Below are 22,300 nucleotides of genomic sequence, written 5' to 3'. Positions count from 1 at the left end.
GAAGTCAAAGAGATGGGCAGAAAATTCTACCAACTTTCTACCGTGCTACTTTGTGGATCCATGGCAAACAAATTAAAGTAATAAAAGTATTTCCAAATGGCAGTGTCTGAACTTCTTCAGGGATTTGGATTGTCCGAAGCAAGCGAGAGAAGCATAGCTGAAGAATCCAGCTCATGAACTGTAGCCCACCACAGAAATCCTACCAGGCAGCATGGGAAAAGCTCTATGTAAGCTATGAATTGAGTCCTCAGTGTTTGGTTTTGGTTTTTGTTTTTTTAAGAGACGCTACTAAGCAAGCAAATAATTGTGTTAATTGCGATTGCAAGATTGCAATAGGCATAAAAGCACCCTGAGATCACTCCCTTTGGGTGTGCTGAAAGGCAACCCACCTCAAAGGGCTAGGTAAGTGGGCAACCTGCTCTTGGGAGTCCCAACCTGCTCTGCTGCATGGCTGGTGGGGCAGCGCTGAATGCGGCACGGACCCACAGGAAGAGCAGCCCCACTGTCTTCGGCAGAAGTTTGCCCGAGATAAAAATGCAGATAGTGACCTTTTCTTCTTTGAAGTCCCCAGACACATGGTTAATTAGTCTCAGGAAGCCTCATGCAGCCAAATCCTTTAAATACTGATCTTAAAATGTATTCCTCAACGTCTCTTGATGTGGGTCTTGCTTCTGCATTACAGGGCCATTAAAATAGCTATGTGAAAACCATTAGAAATGTGATTTATTGAATGGATCTTTTCTGTATTTGCAGACTCTAACAGGCATTGCATGTATTTTTCTTACAGTGTGGCTTACCCAAATGACTTCCCATCCGAGTACTTCATCATCACAGCCTTTGAGGTTGTGAAAGGCAGTCCACAGCTTGGGTGGGATTTATGGCAAGTCAGCAATTCTGACAGCGAAGACCATGTCTGCATTCATGTCCTGACAGACAGGCAATCTCTGGGTCTCTTCTATACCACACCAGATTAATCGCTCATGCCCAGGACAGTCAAGAATGTAAGGAAAGCTTTGGATGGTTCTTGGCACAAGATAGCACTCAGCATGAAAGACAATAATGCAAAAATATTGCTTGATTGGTAGAAGATCCGCTCTATCCCAATAAGTGAGGAGAGCAACACTTGCAGAAATTAATGTATTCTGCTACTGGAAACATCAGCTGATGAGTCTTCTGGTCTGGTGAGGTAGGTCACTCTTTGCTTCCTCCTGGTGCCAGATGGTGCAGGACACCGGTTGGCTTGACCACTGGTGGTACTCACTAGTGGGTTATTTTTCTGAGAGTTTATGCCCTTTTTTTTTTTTTTATTAAATAAGCTTTTTATAAGTGCACGTTTTTCTGTCATCCCTGATGTGAAATTCTCCTCGTGTAATCTCTCAAGGCATGCCGTCTTTTTCATTACAGTCAGCATCCTTTATTTGGGGTATTTTTTGGTATGTTTTTAAGTCTTCCAGAAACAGTCTTTACATTTATGCTTTTCCCTTTTATTGAGAATTTTTAACACTCTTGAGGCAGATTCTACTCCCTCCCCACTGCCTCCCCCTTATTTATTGACCTTACGAGAATCAGAAAAAAAACTCCCTGATTTTTAGAGGAAGAAGAATTAATCTTTTAATTGCGGCAAACTTGGTCCTCCTCTTTTTTACGTCTAAAGAGCTATTTACAAGCAGTCAGTATTTTTCTCCCGGATGGAATTAACAGCATTAATTTAACCAACACTTCCCTCTAGTGGTGGCCGTAGGGCCCAAAAAGGAGGGAAGCTTTCACCTTTGTGTGCAGCTTTACACTGACTGGCCACACAATTCTGTGTAGTGGTGACATGCTTTCTGCGTGTAAATGCAGTGCTGTGGTTACTAACCAAGCCTGGCATTTGTGAAAGAGTTTACTGTATTTATTTTAATATTTTTTGTGGATCCTAAATGGAAGAAATCAAGAGGGAGAGAAACTAGCTAGACGAAAGTTAGGTGGTATAGTTTTAATTCAAAGAGTGTTATTCTTATAAAGCTGCAGACCGTGAGTACTGACCTAAAAATTTCAATTCCAAAAGAAAATTAAATTATTGATAAAAAAAAAATAATGAAATCAGCAGAGATGTATTTGCCTCCTAGGCAGTATTTGATTTCTCCACAGGACCTGAAATCTTGTGTGAGGGAGGACCTACTGGTGCTGGATAAAATGGGGGGCTGTGGGAAACCAGTGCCTGAGACTGTGTGGAAGCAGAGTTGTCCCTTGGCTGGTGGACACAGGGGCTGCCGTGGATGTGGAAATAGAGTTGTCCCTTGGCTGGTGGAGGCAGTGGCTGCCGTGGGTGTGTGCTGACGAGCTGTGTCCAGGAGCAGAACAGGGTTAAGGCTTTGTGTGGTTGGTTTGCTTGACTTGTTGTATTTGTCTAATTAGTGTCATACTGTGCGTAGTTAAAAGCAGTTCTTTTACGTGCCTCTTAGACAGTCTTAAAGCAACTCGAAATGCACCGTAGTACAGATAAAGCCTGCTTGGAAGACTGCCGGGAGCTTCCCGGTAGAGTCAGGCTCTGGTCTCTTCCCGGCACTGTGGGCTCCCTCTCCTGATTGCTTTCACTGATGATTTCTTAAGAATTGCTTTCCAGTTCCCCCTAATTCCCTGTATTGTCTAAGAACATGCAGCTTCCTTACCAGCTGCACAGCTGAAATGAGATTATAAACAGAAAAGAGAAAGCTTCAGGCTCCACTCACTTGGCGTATGAAGCGAGAGCATTTGGGAAGATGGGTTTTTTTTTGGTCAGAATGAAGAGGCTGATGCTCCCAGTGTGTGCTGCTGGTGGAGGGGGGGTCAGAAGGGGATGGTTAGCTGGGAAGGGGTCAGAGCTGCTGTGCCTGCCAACCAGCCCAGTGCTCTGTAGGTCACCTCCCAAGGGTCTTGGGGTGCCCGGCCAGCGGGTAACCGAGGAGGTCCTGCTTGATGTGGAAATTCCAGGAGCCCCATGACATTTATGTGGTTGTACTCGCCGTGCCTGCCAAGAGGCAGGACTTTGCAGCCTTTCTGTTGCCCTCCGGGAAGAAGCAGCTTTGCAGTTCCTCACACAGCAAAATCAAAACCAAAGCCAGGACCAAGCCCCTGCTCCCGACAGCTCCTCGTTGAAACCCCAGCTGGCTGCCTGCCCTTGGCACAGCTGGGGGCTGCTTTTCACGGAACCATGGAATTGTCAGAGCTGGAAGGGACCTCTCGAGATCATCCAGTCCAACTCCCCTCCCAAAGCAGGTTTGCCCAGAGCACATCGCTCAGGGCTGCATCCAGGCGGGTTTTCTCTCCACCTCCCTCTGCCTCCCCCCTGCCTGCCTTCCCGTCCTGGCAATCTTCTTCCCAGATGCAAGGGAAGAAAAGTCCTGCCAGCTCTCCACTGCTTGTCCCTCCCCTGCCTGCAGAGCCACTGAAACTCAATTGCCAGAAAATTAGCCTTTGGATAGAAATCAGGACTCAGAAAATAAGCAACGCGCCTTTGTTGCCAGCGTGGAGGAAGCGCTGAACTCGGTGTCACTGGGAAGCTGTTGTGCCAGCAGCAGACGACAAGGCCATGGAGTACTGGGGCCACCAGGTAACCTTTAAACACAACTTGCTGTCCATCAGGAGCTTCTCACGTCCTCAGGGAAATGCTGCTGATTCCCCTCTGTACCCCACTTTTCTTTTAATACCAGGGGCTAAAAGGACAGTCTGACAGAGTTATAAATACAGTAGCCCTACACTTCAAGGTATCACCCTTCTGTTACCAAGCCAGCTTTGAGGTGAGGAGGGTGTGAAGCAGAGCAGCAGTGCCAGGGTGCAGGCACTTTCCTCCATCTGTGCCAGGCTCCAGCAACAGCGCTGTGTTCATTCTGCTCCATTTAAGAGGGAAAATCTGGCCAGCAGCACAATTTTTGCCTTGCCTGCGCGCTGTGGTCCCACGACAAGCCACAAACGGCTTCCCACACCTCTCCCCTCTGGCTGTGGGAAAGAATCATGGAATCCTCATGGTTGGAAGGGAACTTTGAGATCATTGAGTCCAACCACCAAAAAAAAAAAAAAAACACCCAAACAAAAAACCCCCCAAAGAAACAAAACCCAAAAAAACCCCAAACAACCCAACCAAACAAAAAAACAACTAACCATACAAACAGACAAAACCCAACAATCTCGGGCACTAGAGCATGCCCTGAAGAGCCACCTCTACATGTTTCTTAAATACCTCCAGGGATGGTGACTCCACCACCTCCCTGGGCAGGCTGTTCCAGTGCCTGACCACCCTCTCAGGAAAGTCATTCTTCCCAATATCTAATCTAAACCTCCCCTGCCCCAACTTCAGACCATTTCCTCTGCTCCTGTCATTATCCCTTGGGAGAAGAGGCCGACCCCCACCTCTCTACACCCTCCTGTCTGGGAGTTGTAGATGGCAGCAGCAGGCTGGTCAGGCAGCAGATGCCCACTCTGTCCCATCAGAGGTCTGGGCCAGCAGTGTGCTACATTACTGGTGTAGATTCCTGGGGAAAAGTAACACATCTGTACCTAATATTGATAGCTGTTACTCAATCTGTTGGGGAGATCAAGGAGAAATTGAGTTTATGGCAGTTTAGGGATTCCAAGCTATAAAGTCTAAAACTTCATAGCAGAATGTGTAATGTTCATTACAAAGCAATAACATATACTAAAATTTGATGACATCCTTCTGGCAGTACTCAAAGTATTTTAATACGTAACGTTGGTATTGTTAAATCCATACACAAAGAGTAACTTCTAATTAGAGCAAATAATATCCAAGTTCATCCAGATGTATCCTCCTCCTTCAACACCACACTTAGTGTAGTCAGAACTAAAAAACTTTTAAAAAACATTTTTCTATGGCTTTTTGACACCTGCAAGTCAGTCAAAACTCCCGCAAAGTCACTGCATCTCTGCTGCTGTGAGCTCAGATCACTTCGTATGTGTCAGATGTGAAAAGCACCCAATTTGAGCTGCATGAACAGACTCTGCAGAGTCTTGAGAGTCTTGAGCACCCACAAGTGCTGGGTTCACCCCTGCAGGGGGTATACTGCATCTTTGCTTCCACCTGGCTTTTCAAGATCATAAACAGGATCATAAACAAGCTATGCGTCTTTCTCATTAGCAAGTAAGTTCTGCTTACTTTTAGCCTAGTCTTTAAAAGCTGAAATTTGCCACCATGCATTGCACCAGGGAGCCCTGTCCTGTTGCTCGTGGCGGATCTGCAAATGCTCTGGATAGATTCCTCTCCTGTAGCAGTTTGAGAAAGAACTAATTTGCACTTACCATCTCTCGTGTTGCTTATTTTTTCTTGAACAGGTTGTCACATTACTTTTGTTTTTTTAAACATGACAAAAGTGACAGCCGACATAACTTACCAATGTTTCATTCTATGATCTGTTTGGGGTTGTCCATTCTGAAATAGTCTGGTTCATTTTCACAGAAGGTATGCGTTGGCGAACACTTTTTCTTTTAATGTGGTTTTGAATTTTCAGTGGATCTTAGCATGTGTGTATATGTGCTAACAGATACAGAATAACTAGTTGTCTGGCTGGGATCTTTGTGGACCTGCTAATAGCATACTTGAGGTGGAGAGGTGACCACTGGCTTCTGAAAGAGCTGTTGGGGATGGGTCTTCTTAGAGCTGAATATGCTCTAGGAGGAATGGAGAGAGGAGTGGTGAGAAGGAAATGCTCACTGTTGGCTGGCTGGCACTGTGAGATGGACCATCAAAGCCACTGAAACAAATACACAACAAAAGGCACTTAAGTGAAACTTGTTTTCCTCCTTTGGTGGCCGGTGGTCACAAAAGTGAGACGTATTCCCAAATACGAACCTGAACAGGGAGCAGTTGGTCCAAAAGGAATGGCAGCAATTCCTGGAAGTTCAGAACTTACAAGTGTCCCGCAAGGGCAGTTGTGAGTTTAAATTGTTACTAATTACATGCAATCAAGTCAGTCAGTTTTGCAATCAACATGAATGGATGCAAGACTTGGGATTTAACTTAACATGGATGTGCTGGCTACACTGCAGGACACTTGAAGTCTTATGGAGAAGAGCCAGGGGCTCTTGAGATAATAGAAGCCAAGAGGGAAACACCAGTGACATAGTTCAAAGTAATTAAGGTGTTCCTCTAAGAAGGTGACGTGGCTGACAGCCGCTGACAGCCCAGCCTCTATACCAATGCACACAGCATGGGCAACAAATAGGAGGACCTTGAAGCCACAATGCTGCTAGAAAGCTATGATTCAGTTGCTGTTACTGAAACTTGGTGGGATGAATCCCATGATTGGATTGAGGAAGGAGGGGCAGAAGCATTGCCTTCTACATCAAGAGAAGGATGGAACGTGAAGAGCTGTCTCTGAAAAATAGCCATGAACAGGCTGAAAGTCTATGGGTAAGAATAAGAGACTGAGGAAACAAACGGAGCCTTGTGGCTGGTCTCTGCTACAGGCTGCCTGGTCAAGGGGAGCCTATTGACAAAGCCTTCTTACTCCAGCTGCAGGAGACATCACATATGCAGACCCACATCCTGCTGGGAGACTGCAGCCACCCCGATATCTGCTGGAAAAGTAGCATGGCAAGCTGAAGGCAATCCAAGAGACTCCAGGAGTGTGTGGGAGATAACTTCTTAAGCCAGGTAATAGACAGCCCTACCAGAGAGGATGCGATACTGGACCTGTTGATCACCACTGCAAGTGAGCTAACAGGTGACATCAAAATTGGAGGCAGGCTGCGCTGCAGTGATCGTGCACTGCTGAAGTTTGCAGACCTGAAGGACATGGGTCAGGTGAAGAGTAAAGTCAAGACCCTGAATATTAGGAAAGCAAACTTCCAGCTGTTCAAGGAGATATTCAGTAGGACCCCCGGGGGAACTGCCCTCAGGGATGGGGGAGCAGAACAGAGCTGGCAGATCTTTAAGGAGGCTTTCCATAGAATGCAAGAGCTCTCAATCCCTGGGTATAAGTAATCAGGAAAGAAGGGCAAGAGAAGGGCATGACTGAATTGAGACCTGCTGGTCAAACTAGAGGGTAAGAAAGAGATGCACAAGCAGTGGAAGCAGGCAAAGGTGTCCTGGGAAGAGTAGAGGGACACTGCCCGGTTGTGTTGGGATGGAGTAGGAAGACCAAGGTGTGGCTGGAGCTGAACTTGGTGAGAAACATAAAGAAAAATATGAACGGCTTCTAACACCTATGTCAACCAGAAAAGAAAGGTCAAAGAAAGGGTACCTCCCCAATGGGCAAGACTGGCAAACTGGTAACAATGGATGAGGAAAAGGCTGAGGTACTCAACTTTTTTTCCTCAGTCTTCACCAGCAGCCTGTCTCCCCACACCTCTTGAGTGGATGGACCACAAGGCAGGGACTGGGGGAGCAGAATCCCTCATGCTGTACAAGATCAGATTTGTGACCATCTGAGGAATGTGAACATATAGAAGACTATGGGACCTGATGAGATGCATCCCAGAGTCCTGAGGGAACTGGCTGATGTAGTTGCCAAAAACTCTCCGTGATATTTGAAAAGTCATGGCAGTCAGGGGAAGTCGTCGGTGACTGGAAAAGGCAAACATTCCATCCACTTTTAGAAAGGGTAGAAAAGAGGAACCCTGTGAACTACCGACCCGTCAGCCTCACCTCTGTGATTGGAAAGATCATGGAACAGATCCCCCTAAAAGCTATGCTAAGGCACGTGGAGGACAGGGAGGTGATTTGAGACAGCCAGCATGGCTTCACCAAGGGCAAGTCCTGCCTGATCACCCTAGTGGCCTTCTATGATGGAGTGACTGTATCAGTGGACAAAGGAAGAGCTACGGATGTCATCTATCTGGACTTCTGTAAGGCCTTTTGCACAGTCCTCCACAATATCCTTGTCTCTGAATTGGTGAGATATGGATTTGATGAATGGACTGTTCAGTGGATGAAGAATTGGTTGGACAGTCGCATCCAGAGGGTAGTCATCAATGGCTCAATGTCCAGATGGAGACTGGTGACAAGTGGTGTCTCTCAGGGGTCTATACTGGGACCAGTACTGTTCAATATCTTCATTGATGCATAGACAGTAGGATTGATTGCACCCTCACCAAGTTTGCGGACAACACCAAACTGAGTGGTGGGGTGACATGCCTGAGGGACGGGGTGTCATCCAGAGGGACCTGGACAGGCTCAAGAAATGGGCCCATGTGAACTTCATGAGGTTCAACAAGGCCAAGTGCACGGTCCTGCCCCTGGATCAGGGCAACCCCTAGTACAGGAGTTGGACAGGGGTTCTGAGCAACCTGATCTAGTTGATGTCCCTGCTCATTGCAATGGTGGTTGGACTAGATGACCTTTAAATGTCCCTTCCAACCCAAACTATTCTATGATTATAAGAGAGATGAAATTGAGCCGATGCAGCAGGAAATCAATATAACAAACACATCAGAAGGATCCGAATGGGAACAAAACCAGTGAAAAGTTATTCCTCAGGACAGTGAGAATGCATTAGGGAAGATTTCTGGCTCACTGAATCTGAATTTAACTTTACAAGGAAATTAATCCAAACCGATAAGATCGCAGACATTTTCTAGTAAAATTTTTCCTTATTTTTGTAAAAGTCATGTTTAAAAATAATCACACTTGAATATTTGGACTATAAACATAGCCTTAGCTGGATACTAGAAGAGGGCAGTACAGCCAAACATTGTTAACCAGATAATTACAGGAAATTTAGGAGGCGTTTCTGCTGGATTTTCTGGTGGAACTGTTTCTACTTTATTTTCCTAATGTTTCTAAAGCTCTTTAACTACAGGGACTACCTTTTCCAGAAACTCATGTAATTAGAAGTGTGTGAAAGAATGTTCTTAGAGCAAACTTCAGCTTTTGCAGACAGCATGAGGAAGAAACGTGCCAGCAGCTGCCCCCTCTACAGAAACATGCCGATGAGTTCTCCAGGACCTTGCGCTATTCCTGGATACCCTGGGCAAAACGTAAGCATAGTGGGAGAGAAAAATAGGCCCATTTCACAAATCTAAATGTAGATGAAGCACCAAGTGACATGGAACATGAAGTATAAAGAACACAAAAGACTTTCTTCGGTGTAATGTTATACTTGATTTTGTTCTCACTGGACTAGAGCTGAAGTGAGTTTTCCATTTCCTTCAATAGGAACCAGGGGAATTTTTTTTCCTGCAGGGAAAACAAATACATAATAGCTATGGAAGAAATTAGAAGCCTGCAAAACAAAATAAAATGCCAAAGCAAGTACTTGAGATCATTACTACGCTAACTTTAGCCTAGAGAAACAGGCAGTGAAGTTATGGTAAAAGATTAGATAAATCCATTTTAATGCTATTATAAGCTGAGCAATAATCTACTATTTTTTTTTTTCTAAAAAACTACCCCCAAATGATATGCGACATTTTAAAAACTTTATTTGTATTCGTATTTTCAGCAACTCTGAAAGCAAACAGTGACTCATAACCAGAGCATTCATCTCCCGCTGCTCTAAAAGGTCTTGAGGGACCATAATTTACCTTTCCCTTTCTTGAGGGACCTTTGAGGAATCATAATTTAATTACATACAGTTGATTAGTATTTTCTAGTACCTACAGCAAAGACTACCACAGAAGAGTAAATTCCAAAGCAGATCTTTTACTGGAGTTGTTATGTTCATTACTGTGCTCCGGCCGAAACCTTCTTGCATGATCTAAACAAAGAGGGAGGGTTTAAAAACTTATCAGCAAAAATATCTGGGCTATTTGTTTTTGCCTTCATATATCTTCATATATATTCTTCATATATCTTTGTTACTGTGCTGCTGACCACTGCCTACGGTGTCATGAACTCCAAAGAAGTAAGATTAATTTTCCAAGTCTAGAGTTAAATACCATGGTAATGAGGTATTTTTAGCGATGCTTTCCAAAGATAGACAAAGAGAGACTCTTTGAGAGTGGAATGAAATGGTAAGAGATTGCAGGCCAGGTTTGGAAAACAAGCAAAACCAACCTTGTTTCACCTTGCAAATTTTAGGTTACCATCTCACAGAGACGTAACATGTCAGTAACCTAACTGTATTACCACTAATTTAATAAGACTGAAAGTACCCACTACTTTTAACTCTTTTTCCCTCCTGCTCTGCCTCCCACTAACACTCATCGCAGCACGTGTGGACCACAGCGCCAAACTGAAAGCACACAACTTTATGTCAGTTTTCTTGCCACACAGTTAAATGTCTGGGGTTTTGTTATTTTCTGTTGGATTTTATTGGTTTTGTCCTTTTAAACCAACTTTAAATTGCTTGGTGCTATTTCTTTGCTCCAAACAGTCTTTGCCTTCCTAATCCCCTTGTTTTTCCTGAGCTGTTTTTTTTTTCTTCACCTGCTGCTATGGCCTCTGTTTTATTCCTCCACAGGGAGATGTCTCTCCCTGTATCTCCAGCCCTTCCAAGCCTCCCTTTTCAAATTTGTTATGTGAGCAGAATAGTCATTCCTCTCCCAACTTCCCCAAAGTCTTCGCATCATATCTGCCCAGACACAAAAGAGTTAGAAATGGTGCTGGGAGGTGATGCAGAGCTCTGCTGTCTGTGCTGGGACACTGGGAGACTTCTCCTTGACCGTAGCAGAAAAAACCATGGTCAGGTCTATGCCACCAGCTCTGAGCTGTCACAGTTTAAGCACCATCCCTAATAAAGCAGGCATCTGTAGATACTTTGGGCCTTATTCTCACATGTGCATTATCTAGAGCAAACATTCTTGGCTCTCACAGGTAAAACTAACCACACTAGGAAGTTCCCATATAAGGCTCCACAGGTCTCTGAGGTTGTTCTTCAATATTTTTATTTTTTTACTATGCCTTCTATGTAAAGAAAAGAGCATTTTCAAAGACTCTAGCTCATAAACAAAGAAAATCTCTATTCAGAATCAGATTGCTGGTTTGCTTTTTCTATATTGAAATTTGGGATGCATTTTCACTGTTATAGTTTATTTTGTTTGATGTTAGAGATTGGAGTTGAACAAGGAAAAATTAAAGGGAAATTATGGATTTGCAGCAACATTTAGAATTTTACAGGGCAAATGTAGATTGAAAGGAATTGATGGCAAGTACGGGACAGTAGGATTTTACGGTGATGGAGAGAGAGAGACCAGTGCAAGGTTCAAACTAACTATTTGAGCTTCACTCAGAGGTCCAATAGACCACTATTGCAGGTTTTATGGATACAATGGAGGAATGCACTATTACAATTTTAAAAGCAAACCACAGGTTACGCTATTACAACCTACAAGTGATTCTTGGAGGGTAGTAACACAAACCACAAGTGTGCTAGATATTAATACCTTAAAAGAATGCACTAATTGTGATCTTGAAGCACAACAAATATTGTATGTATGTTTCTTAATCACCCTCTCAGGGAAGACCTCCTGATCGCTGGGAAGTTACTTCATACAGTGTCCTGGGCAAGGAGGAAAGAGCCTCCTACACGCCAGCCCCATTTTCTAGCCAAACCTTAGTGTTTTTATTTCCTGATTTGATGGGTGAGCAAGATTATGCCTGAGTGGATTATACTATCTGGGCTGTTTATCTCTGGTGGGGTGATGGCCCCTTAGTCTGTACTGCTAATTTTGTGATGTCTAGTACACAAAGTGACTGAAGAGTGGTGGGATGGGACTCAGGGCATTTTGTTTGTTAAGGGATTATTGAAGGCTCCATTCTGGTTTCCGTTATTATGATGCAGTGTGGAGACAACCTGGGCTGAGCCATTTCCACAGCTCCCCCCAAGTCATCCCTGCATAGATAAGGACCTGTCAAAGGGAGACAAAGGTGAGAATGACAACTCCCTGCATTTTGCCTTTGTGCTCTGAAACCTGTTTAGCTGGGTGATCCATTACATCCTGGAAACCAGAGGCTGAAATATGAAATATCTTTGAAAGACTTTTTTTATATTGTCTTTTGCTCAGTGAATTTCAAGTTCAAAGCTGATGAACAATGAACTGTTTTCCATGTTAATGTAAACGTTGAAATTATTGAACTCATTAAATTTTAGGTGAGCACGGCGAAAATGCAGATAAAGGGTCAAGAGTTGGCTTTGAAGCCATCCAAAGCCCAAGAGGTGAGTTTTGCTCTTGAAGGTTTTGGTGGTTGAGGGAATAAATGGACTTGTACAACAGGAAATATTGTTTGCTTTGCAAAATTGCAAAAAAGCATTGCAAAATGCTTTGCAAGATGCTAGATGTAAAAATATCATCAGAATACATTCCTACATATATGTATGCTTAGTATACATGCATGTACTAAGAAGAGCTTTGTATGATGGTCTGTTACCAAAGCCCCAAGATTTATTCAATTAACATTGAAACCGGAGTTTTCCAAGATCCACGTCAAACATAGCTGGGTTTTTTGGTCAAAATTGTGTCTTGTTTTCGCCTTTTTTTTTGCAGGAATGTTGCTTTTTTTAATTTTTATTTTTATTTTCTTATTTTTTCTTTTTTTTTGTTTTCAGCATAGCCTGCTTCCTTAAAAAAAAAAAAACACAGCCCAGAGGATTTTTTTTTGTACCCAGTTAAGCCCTCACAGAGGATTGCTATTAAGAATAATTAAATGTGAATAGACAACACTAAGTGTACTTACCATGGCATTCTTTGTTCTGAGCTTCCCATGTTGTCCTTTGTATTTTTTTTCCTGGGATACCAGGGAGGAATCAACAGCAAAATTGACTGTTTGGGTGACCGTTGGCACTATTTACTTCATGAAACCCTAGGACAGAGACCTTCTTTCTTGTTTGTTGTGTTTATTTTTATGGGACTGTATCTCTTATGCTGCTTGCCGTGCTGTACACATGGCAAAAGCACTGCAGGTGACAGCTCTGCAACATTTACAGCAATATCATCTCACAAGGCTGATTTAGCATTTGTCTGCTATATTTCCTATAAGGATATATTTCCTCTGCGATGTGTTCCAGTACCAGCAAAATAAACAGCTTGGGCACTGGGTAGGAGCATTTTAAATGAATATGCATATATAAACAGTTAATTTCACTGCTTATGTAGTGCAGCTTTTGTACCCTTGCAGCCTCAAAGTGGTTTAGTGTTTTCAGCTCTGTTCGTTTTTCAGTTCTCCAGAGCAGCTGTGAGCTGCTAGCTCCACCTGCAACCACTTGGGAAGGTCATCGCTGCAAAGCTGGTCACAGGACCCTGACCCCATTAGACCCTCCTAGAGGTGGGTAGCTGGGAGAGGGACAGAGCATGTATTGGGGCAGGGAGGGAGGTATTTTGGGGAAGCTTTATAGTTTAGGACATGGGACTGGAAAGCAAAAAATCTGTTAAGATTCCCGATTATCATGTACCAGATATAATCCATCAAATTATGTAAGTTATTACCATTTCTTGGTATCCCTTTCCTTATCTATAAGATGAAGTTTATACGATGTGTTCCCGTGGATCTTCACAGGAGATAGAATATGAAAGTGCAGAATGGCTGCTTTCCTCTGTTGGAGGTCATTCTTCTTTGAATTATCGATTTCTGCGTCTCCCTCTTTCTTCTCCTTACTCTTTGTCACAACCCTGCTCTTCCTGTTTGTCTTTGAAAACCTGCACACCCTGACTGCTGTGATCTTGCTGTGGAACAAGCCAGCAAACACAAAAGAAAAGGTCATTCCTTGTTTTCTAGGACATCTTTTAAAATAAACCCTAAGGGGAGTTTCCATATGAGCTATCCACTGGGTGGCAGGAGTAGATCAGAAAAATCTTACTCAAACATAAAGAACATGAGGGCTGTCTAAAACAAGCCACTATGTAAACTGTTTTGTAACAGCACTATATGAGTCTTCTACCTGAGCTGGACAGATTTGGAAAAAACATATCTCATGAGATAATACATTGGAAAGATATTTTTTTTACTCTTTTCCTCTTTCTGTATGTAAGCAGAAGTGGACTTCTGCATGCCCACATTTCATCCCTTCTTCCTATGTTTCCTCACCAACTACAGGAGAGCATTTTCAGACGAGGGGAGGGCCTGGGCTGCCCTTCCTTCTCTTCCTTTTCTTCTCACTCCTTTTGGTGGAGGATGCTGCTGCTGAAGCTGAAGGCTTTGCTGTGCCCTTTGCCTCAGGTGCTGGTCTCCTCCTCCTTCCTAGAGCAGAACTTGCTGCATTAGAAAAATGATACAAGGATGTGTCTTAAACCTTCACTTACTCCAGTTTTGCCATAGATAAAAGAAATTGTTAGTATTGAGGATATGAAGATCCTTTCCCAAGGCACGTGTTCCCAGGTGATCCAGGTCTGTGAGTCGATCATTCTTTCTAATAGCTCTCCCTTTTTCTCATCTGGGTTTGGGACTCAAGGCAGATTTGCCAGTTTAAAGAGTCAAACTGGTGGGTGATTAGTTAAGAGACTGATAATTTTAGTAGTGATTAAAAATGCCCAGTGTGGTTAGTACCCCACAAACTTTAGTTGAGTGTGGTGAAAATGGAGGTAAAGGGGGCAGAGGACTATAACCTTCAACTGGCTTTGAAGGCAGCCAAGATCCAAGGGGTAAGTTTTCTTCTTGAAGAATTTCTTGCTAAGAATGCATTTAAAGCACTGTCTATATGATTCCTTCTCTATGTGTAATTCTGTCAGAAGCAGATCATCTAAAGCTAAAATTGTGATCCAGCATGATTCCCCCTATGGGTGTGCATCCTCTTGCGACATCTGAACATCACTCCTCTTCAGAAAATAATTTGGAATAAATAATCTGTACACTGTAAGGCACCAAAATCCTAAAACTAAGCAAAGAAATCCTGAGGGTTTAAAAAAATAATCTATTTTGGTTCATCTCTTGTCTTTTGTTTGTTTGTTTTGGGGTGTTTTTTTAAAAATGTCTTCTCTACTGTATGTGTGAGAATGAAATATATAACTAGTCTTGTCACTGCTTAGGATTTTTTTTTACAGAGGATTTGGCCTTGTTGCTAAAAGTTGTCCTTTACCTCTCCCTGTTCCTCTGCCCTCCAAACAGCCCTGCTTCAAACTCCCCTTCCTGGACTCTTGCTGGTGCTCCTGATTTCTCCCACTGCCTGGGCAGGGGAAAGATGCAGTAAGCAGTACGGTTAGTCCCCAGGAATATTTTTGTCCTATTAAATTCAATGTCCAAGAATGTCTTTATTATGTGTTTTATTATTGCGAGGCTGTGAGGGCTGTGGTGCTTTGAAAGCGTTGCCTAGCAGGTGGGCAGAGCACGTGGTGGAAGGGGTTGAGCTCAGCATCTGGAGGATTATGTCTCACTGTGTGTAGGGTGATTGATCTGGAATGCTTTTAATTTACGAGGGTAGTTCCCCATAGTGTATTTCTAGCATTCTTTCTTTAGAGGAAAATGAATGCCAAGTTGTAATAACTGAAATGAGGTCAGCTATATCAGGCCCAAGCTATTAGAGAGCGTACTTTGAAATCTCTGCAATGAGTTGGTTGAAAGAAACAAACTTTGAATCTTGTTCTGGCATGAATCTTATGCCCTGTTTTTAACTACTTATGGCAGTATTACTCTATTTTGAATGCCACTGCAAGATGTACACAACACTCTAGCAGTTTACATGTTTTTCTTGAGCTGCACGTTATAGATTTTTAGACTAAAATTGCTTATAGCTCTATTTTATCTAATCTTTGAGTTGAAATCTGAAGACATAATACCACTGAACATGCATAGCGGAACACAAAAAATTCTGTATTCTATATGAATTTTATACACAACTTTATCCATATTTGAAGTTTAGTAGAAGTTGGTAAATAAAATAAGCACTCTGCAAACAGATGTGATATTTCCAAATAGTGTGTTTGTTATGTTGGAGTTTTTCACTGAATAGTAATAATCCTGGTACAGACAAGAGCGGTTGGGAAAAGAAAAACGTTTTCCAATTTTTATGCCAGATGTAAAATAGGAAAGGTAATTTGCTGGGCACAGTCACTGAAGACTTGCACAGTAATCAGGCCCAAATTTACTGGAAGGAGTAAGTTCTCCCAGCCAGTCTGAGTTCTGGGAGTTGGGGCATGGTGACACCAAAGCCCTGTTCAAAAGAAATAAATATTCATGCATTCTTACTAGATGTATTGAATAGTTTTAGATATAACTTTAAGCTTTTATATTTATACATCAATGCTAGGTCCATTTATCAGGTCACCGTATTTCTTGGCTATCACTTAGAAGATGCTCAGTTTTAAAATCTGAATGGAAATTAGAATATTATTAAAACATCTCAGAAAATTAACTCTAAGCACGTCTTGTCAATATTTAATTTTGATGGTGTGTAAATGCTCAGCACAAAGTTTGTTTGAAGTAAAAGGAGCATACCAACTTAACAGACTTGAAAAACCCCTTGATAACATTAAATATACAAGAGAGCTCTGATATTTTGATATTGTGGTTTGGATATATTTTTAAAAAAATTCTGAACATATAGCTGGGGATACTTGGAGTGCGCTGCTGTAGGTTAATATCACATGGTCAAATATGTTTATTTTTCACCCTTGCTTTCTGTAGTAAGGAAAATTAGAATTTAAGACACACTACACTCAGTTTTTGGGGTGGGAACGTTTTTTGTTTGTGAGACACGCATCATTATCTTTATTATCTTCTGTGCTATTTTTCTTTTTATTCCCTTCACTATTTAAAGAACCAGCAGAAACTTCAGACAAAATTTAGCCAAATTCGAATGTAATTCCAGAAACTGTACCGAATACTCATGGGCTAATGCTATTATCCCAGGAGACGTTATGGTCTTAGTGACTCTGTATGATGCTGACACGGGCTCTGGTTGTGCAGTGGCTTACAAAACTGCTTCTAGTAACTCGAGCATATATATTTCCCAAGGAAATAGTCCGAATTTTCCAAATAAAAAGTGTTGAGTGGAAGGACATGCTGGAATCGGAGAAAAAAGTGTGGGAAATGTTAACTCACAGAGCAACTGAGTAATGCTGCTTGGTCCCTGTCCCGTTCCTCACTGACCTTTCAGTAAATGAACCCTGGGATGACTCACCCTGCAGTCCCACCTCGGCACCTTGTCTGCCCTCCCTCCCTTTGGGGCTGCTGAGAGGTTGCAATTGCAGTCATCTTCATTTGGCTCATTCCTAACAAAAGTTTGGATTTTAGGTGGGGTTTTTTATAGCTCTTATGTGGGGCTGCTGAGAGGTTGCAATTGCAGTCATCTTCATTTGGCTCATTCCTAATAAAAGTTTGGATTTTAGATGTTTTTTTTTTTTTTTATAGCTCTTATACAAAACCATCCCTTTCCTTTCATTGGGTTAAGGTAGAATTCAGTGTATAGCAATGCAAAATTACACCCATTCAAAAAGAATGTCATTTTCACTTCTGTTCTTCTCTAAGACACCCTAATACATTTTTTAAAAATTTTTTCAACGTGTCATTTTCACTTCTGTTCTTCTCTAAGACTCACCGTAATACATTTTTTGGAAATTTCTTCAACAGAATTTTGACTTCTCAACTACAATCCTTTTAGTTATTTGATGCCAGTTTACCATGATGCATGCACTACCAAGGGGAAGACAGCTCAGTGTCACACAAAACATAATCTGCTATTTTCTTGTATGCCAAAGAGCAGTAACCAGTGATGACGACAAGAATATTAATAATCTGTTGATCCTGAAGGAAAGTATTATAGTTGCTTCACTTCCTAAGTTTCCAGAAGTCAAGTTCCCAAAGATGCTGGGATCAGATTTTATGCTAAAGTCACAATTTTATTACACCGGTTTATTACTGAGCCTTGTGTAATAGCAGGATGGACTTGATTACACATCAAGCAGTAGCACTTGAAACTGCAGAACTGGAAAGAAAATTTCTGCCTGTTTTCTGGACTACCCAGGGTCCAGCAGACTTGAAAAGGAGTCAGAAAATCATCGAGATGTTGCAGTGAGCCATTGGGGAGCCAGGCAAGCCTTGCTGCACTGAGTCAGCGTGTCATTTCAGGAGTCTGTATTTCCTCAAATACAATTCCATTTTATGTGCTCTCTCCTGATTTTTCTTTCCTACTTTATCCCCCAGGCTTTCCATGTTTTCCTGGCTCTGTGTTCACATTTTAGCTCTTGAAAGAGCTAAAAGTGGGGGAATAATCCATTTACTTAGTGGGAACTCGTGTGCATTAGGCAGACTGAGAGGGAAAAATTGCCATTCCTGGAGATTCCACGAGTCTGATATCATGGAGTTGTTCCAGGTATCTGTGTTAAAAATACCCTTTGAATCTTAGACTTGCCTAGAGCATTTATGTTTAATTTAAATGTATAACATCCTTCAAAAACCCCCATTATCTAATTTTTGTAATATAGTTATTCCCCTGTTTACTGCACTTTGACATCTGTCTTTATGTTGATTAAATTACAGTAAGTGAATGCTTGACAAATTTTTGTTAGGAATAGAAGTATTCGGTATAAAATTAACTTAGAGGGGCTGTTTCTTGGAGCTGGCAAGAGGAGCTTAATAAAAGCTGGGTGCTTAAACATGTAGTATTAGAATAATGGAATAAGAATAAAAACCCCATGTTTCAGTTATAAAATCTTCTACTGGAAAACAATGCAAACCTTGAACAATTCCCAGCACTATTATCTGTTGTACTGGAATTAATAAGTTATACTTTATTTGATATAAAGTTATAGAAATAGACGAATTTTCACTAGAAAGTAAATATATAGTATCTTAATCTCATGAATTATGAACCCAATAATTATGAATCCAATATGATGGGAGTACTTTTCACAAATTTCTATTATGCTTTAGTAATTATAGAACTTTTATATGGAAGGCTAGAACATGAATTAGGCAGTTTACATATGTAGCAACATAATGCTGCTTAACGTTATTTTCTCACTAGGTTACAAGTTACATATAATTGAAAAACCTGAACAAAGGCAAAAGCAGGAAAATAATACACACAGAAGAAGAATCACCTCTTAAAAAGAAAAAAAAAAGATGGAGAAGGAGGAAAGAAAGTGGAAGATAGTAATTGACAGGGCAATACATCCCCCTTCTTGAAATCCTAGCCCCAAGGAAACCTGTGGCAGTTCTGTCACTGATTTTCAACAGGGTCAGATTTCATCCATATAAATTCTTCCTCTACATCAAGAATAAATTACTAGTATTGACCACGCTGTAGCACAGACGCAGTGTTTTTCAATGTCTGTCTTCACTCTCTTTGGCTTCTGTAGCTTTTATGACAGTGGGACATAAGTTACGATAAGAACCTAAATGTTAATTCTTAATTAACATTTAAAAAGTTGGGGTTTTTTTTACTTGATATTTGTAAAGGCATGTATGGAGCTATTTTATTGTTCTTAAAATTGGGAAACTGAAAAAAAAAAAGATGACCTACTCTTGAAGTCAAAAATGAGTAAGATAGTGAGTGTAACACGCAATACAAAAATGTTAGATAAGAAGAAAAACTTTTAACAATACTGGTAAATAAAGATGATAAGAGACTGCCCGTGTAAAGTGGGAGCTCTTTATTGCTGGACACCTTTAAGAGTAAATTAGGCAAACCTCTTCTGTAGATGATTTAGGACAGGGACTGTGATTACTTGAGGCACCTGACAGATTTTTTTTTTATTTTTTTCCCCCGTTTATGATTCATTGACTTCCATGCCCTCAGCTGGCCTTAAGCTATCATTTGTTTTAGGAATTAACTGTAATGGATGACTTTTTAATTAACTTTCGCTAATCGTTTTAATAATTAGCAGAAATTTATTTTTCAAACTGATTTTTTTTCTGAAACCCTTAGGAATTTACATAGTCTGCCACCTGGCACGTGCAGCCATAGTCATCCACTCGGTCAGGTTCAGCATTTGGTTATAGGTTTAGCCTGTAGTTGGACTGAGACTGGTGTGATCTAGCTTGAAATTCTTTGACTGTTTCCATTTGCTTTCTGGATTTCTTTTGGAGGAGACAAGAGTACAGCAGCTCAGGTAGCATGTCCAACTTGGTCAGCCAAAAGCCTTCTCCAGTGGTGTTCAAAAGCCACTTTACCAAGTACCTATCATCCTTAGAAGTGATCCCAACTCAGGGATGAAGTTACTCTCACTAGGTCTGTAGCTGAATCTGAATAACCACTTTTCACTTTCCAGCACTGCGGTGTTATTTGAATGCATGTTTAGGCAGCTTGAGAATTCACAAACAACCTTGGAGTCACTCCAGAGGCTGGTCTATGTATCTGTGAGTTCTGTATCCAGTAAGTAAATTTATGACAAAAATGGAGAATGCCTATAGTTACCAAATAACTTTAGCAGTTATCTAATCAGAGAACTTTTGTGGTTCTCTAACGTTTGGCCTTTGACAATTTTTGTCTTGTGCCTGTTGAACTTCACCTTTTTAAAAATTTTTTCAAAGTACAAACTTAACTGAAAACTTCAATTTATCACAGGCCCATGGCAAATAGTTGGGATGATTCTGGCACAGCATAATTTAGAAGTCCCTCCCTCTTTCAGGATTAATCTTTTGACTATTTCTCAGTCCAGAAGAGTAGCTTGTATTTTCTGCTCTGTATAAATTTTGTGCAAAGCTGCTGTAGAAGTCACTATGCCCTCATCACACATGTAGGAACTTTCCATTATTTTACTCTCCATGTTTTTGGATACAAGACTCCAGCCCACCATCTCTGACTTTTTGTCCCAGGAAAATTGTGTGATCCTTTGTAAATGAGCATTATTTCTTACAAATTTAAACCCTGGCTCTTAAAAGGTTTTGGAGTACTTTCCACTTCTACCAGATGTTCCATCCATGTTTTATGGGAACAGATGAAGTCATTTAAGGATGTGTTTTTTGATCCTCAGAACTTGGGTTATACTCTTCACAAACATCTGAAATGTCCCTGGTGCATTCAAGAGTCTAAAAGGAATTCTGCACCACTGAAGCAATCCATAGGTTATCACAACAGCTGTTTCTATCCCCTATGATAATTCAACTTGAAGGATGTCCACGTATTGGATAAATTAAAAGTGAATATATTCCTCTCTTTACCTTTTTTCCAAAGTGTCTCTTGTATATTAAGGTAGATAACCTTGTCCGATCTGTAAATGAAGACTTCTGTAAACAGAAATCTTTATGTCCCTTCGTGTCTGTCAGATATTTGATACAAGTGTGGAAGATCATGGGGATTGTTTCTCCAAGCCATCCTCTGGCATGAAATTTAATTTCTTTTTAACTACTATGTGATATGCTAGGAAATCCAATGGGAGTGGGGCTGCTGCACCCCAGCAATATTTCATGAATTATGCGTCACTGCTGCTCCTCATCATATGGGCCCAGATCTTCATTATACTTGGACAACACAAAGTACAAAATAATTGCTCTGTTCACTTCCTTTCACTGCTTTCTATGGACATTTCTGTTGGGTCTGTTCCTAGATTTTTTGATTCTTGTGTTGCTCCACCACTTTTGAGTTCTGTCTAAGAAGCTCTAAAACACCAGCCCCATTCTACACTCTACTCATGGCTAGCTTTTTCTTTAGCTGCACTTTCTCCTAGTGATTCCTTTCCCTCGGAGTTCAATCCTTCATCTAGCTTGAATCCGAGTTCTGCAAAACAGCAGTCCCAGTTTCAAAGAGCAGTCCTTAACCTTGCAGAGGTACTTGCATGCTGATTTATTGTCTTTCTAACTCTATTATGAGCCCTTGCTCAGAATGGGAGTAACAAGGGAATGTCCTCCTTACCCTGTATGCAAGGCCATGGCATACATGCAGCACCCAAATATTATCCAGAAAACACCTTATTCTATGGCTTATTCACCAGCCATAACTGTTGTGAATGGCAGGGCAGAATTTTGAGGCAAGAACTTCTTTTTTCTTGCTCCCCTTATATCCAGAGCATCAACAGTGTAGCCACTACTAAAATGAAGTACTTCTGCATGGAGGTGCTTCCTAGAATGATTCTTATATAACTTACAAGGTTAAAATCACATTTTGGGACCTGCATGTTGTCGAGCTGTTGTTAAGTTAATGATCACATCAGAGAAAAAAAAAAATCTTGGGTGTCAGCCAGCGCAAATATATTGGAAACAACTTTTGCCTACAGGAGATCCAAATTCAGACCTGAGCTTCAGATGGTCAGTGTGGATTACATTAAGTCACAAGAGAAGAAAATAGCTCATGGTGCAGTTTACATGATGCCTGAGTTACAGGACAGCTGCTGGATCTGGAAGTTTCCCACCCCAAGCACTAGTCTGCTGCACTGGAGTCAGCCTTCTATTTGTCCTAAATCCTACTTTTGTTCCCTTCTTTTTTTTTTTTTTTTTTTTTTTTTTTACCCTCTTTGCAAACCAAAAAAAAAAAAAAAAAAAAAAAAAAAAAAAAGTTCTAGGAAAAATATTAAACCC

General features: G+C 41.4%; 1 protein-coding gene across 1 annotated transcript in view; it reads left to right on the top strand.

The window, feature by feature from the left end:
* The first annotated feature begins 1,085 nt into the window (after positions 1–1,085).
* Positions 1,086–22,300, top strand: part of COL21A1 (collagen, type XXI, alpha 1) — a 154,052-nt gene continuing 132,837 nt past the window's right edge. The window contains exon 1 of the mRNA XM_014948592.1: positions 1,086–1,186. The gene's annotated coding sequence lies outside the window, so the exon portion shown is untranslated. The remainder of the gene's footprint in view (positions 1,187–22,300) is intronic.

This window comes from Calidris pugnax, unplaced genomic scaffold, assembly GCF_001431845.1.
Source record: "Calidris pugnax isolate Ruff unplaced genomic scaffold, ASM143184v1 scaffold163, whole genome shotgun sequence".
Taxonomy (NCBI): domain Eukaryota; kingdom Metazoa; phylum Chordata; class Aves; order Charadriiformes; family Scolopacidae; genus Calidris; species Calidris pugnax.
Note: the sequence above shows the minus strand (reverse complement) of the source record. Positions and strands in the feature narration are given on the sequence as shown.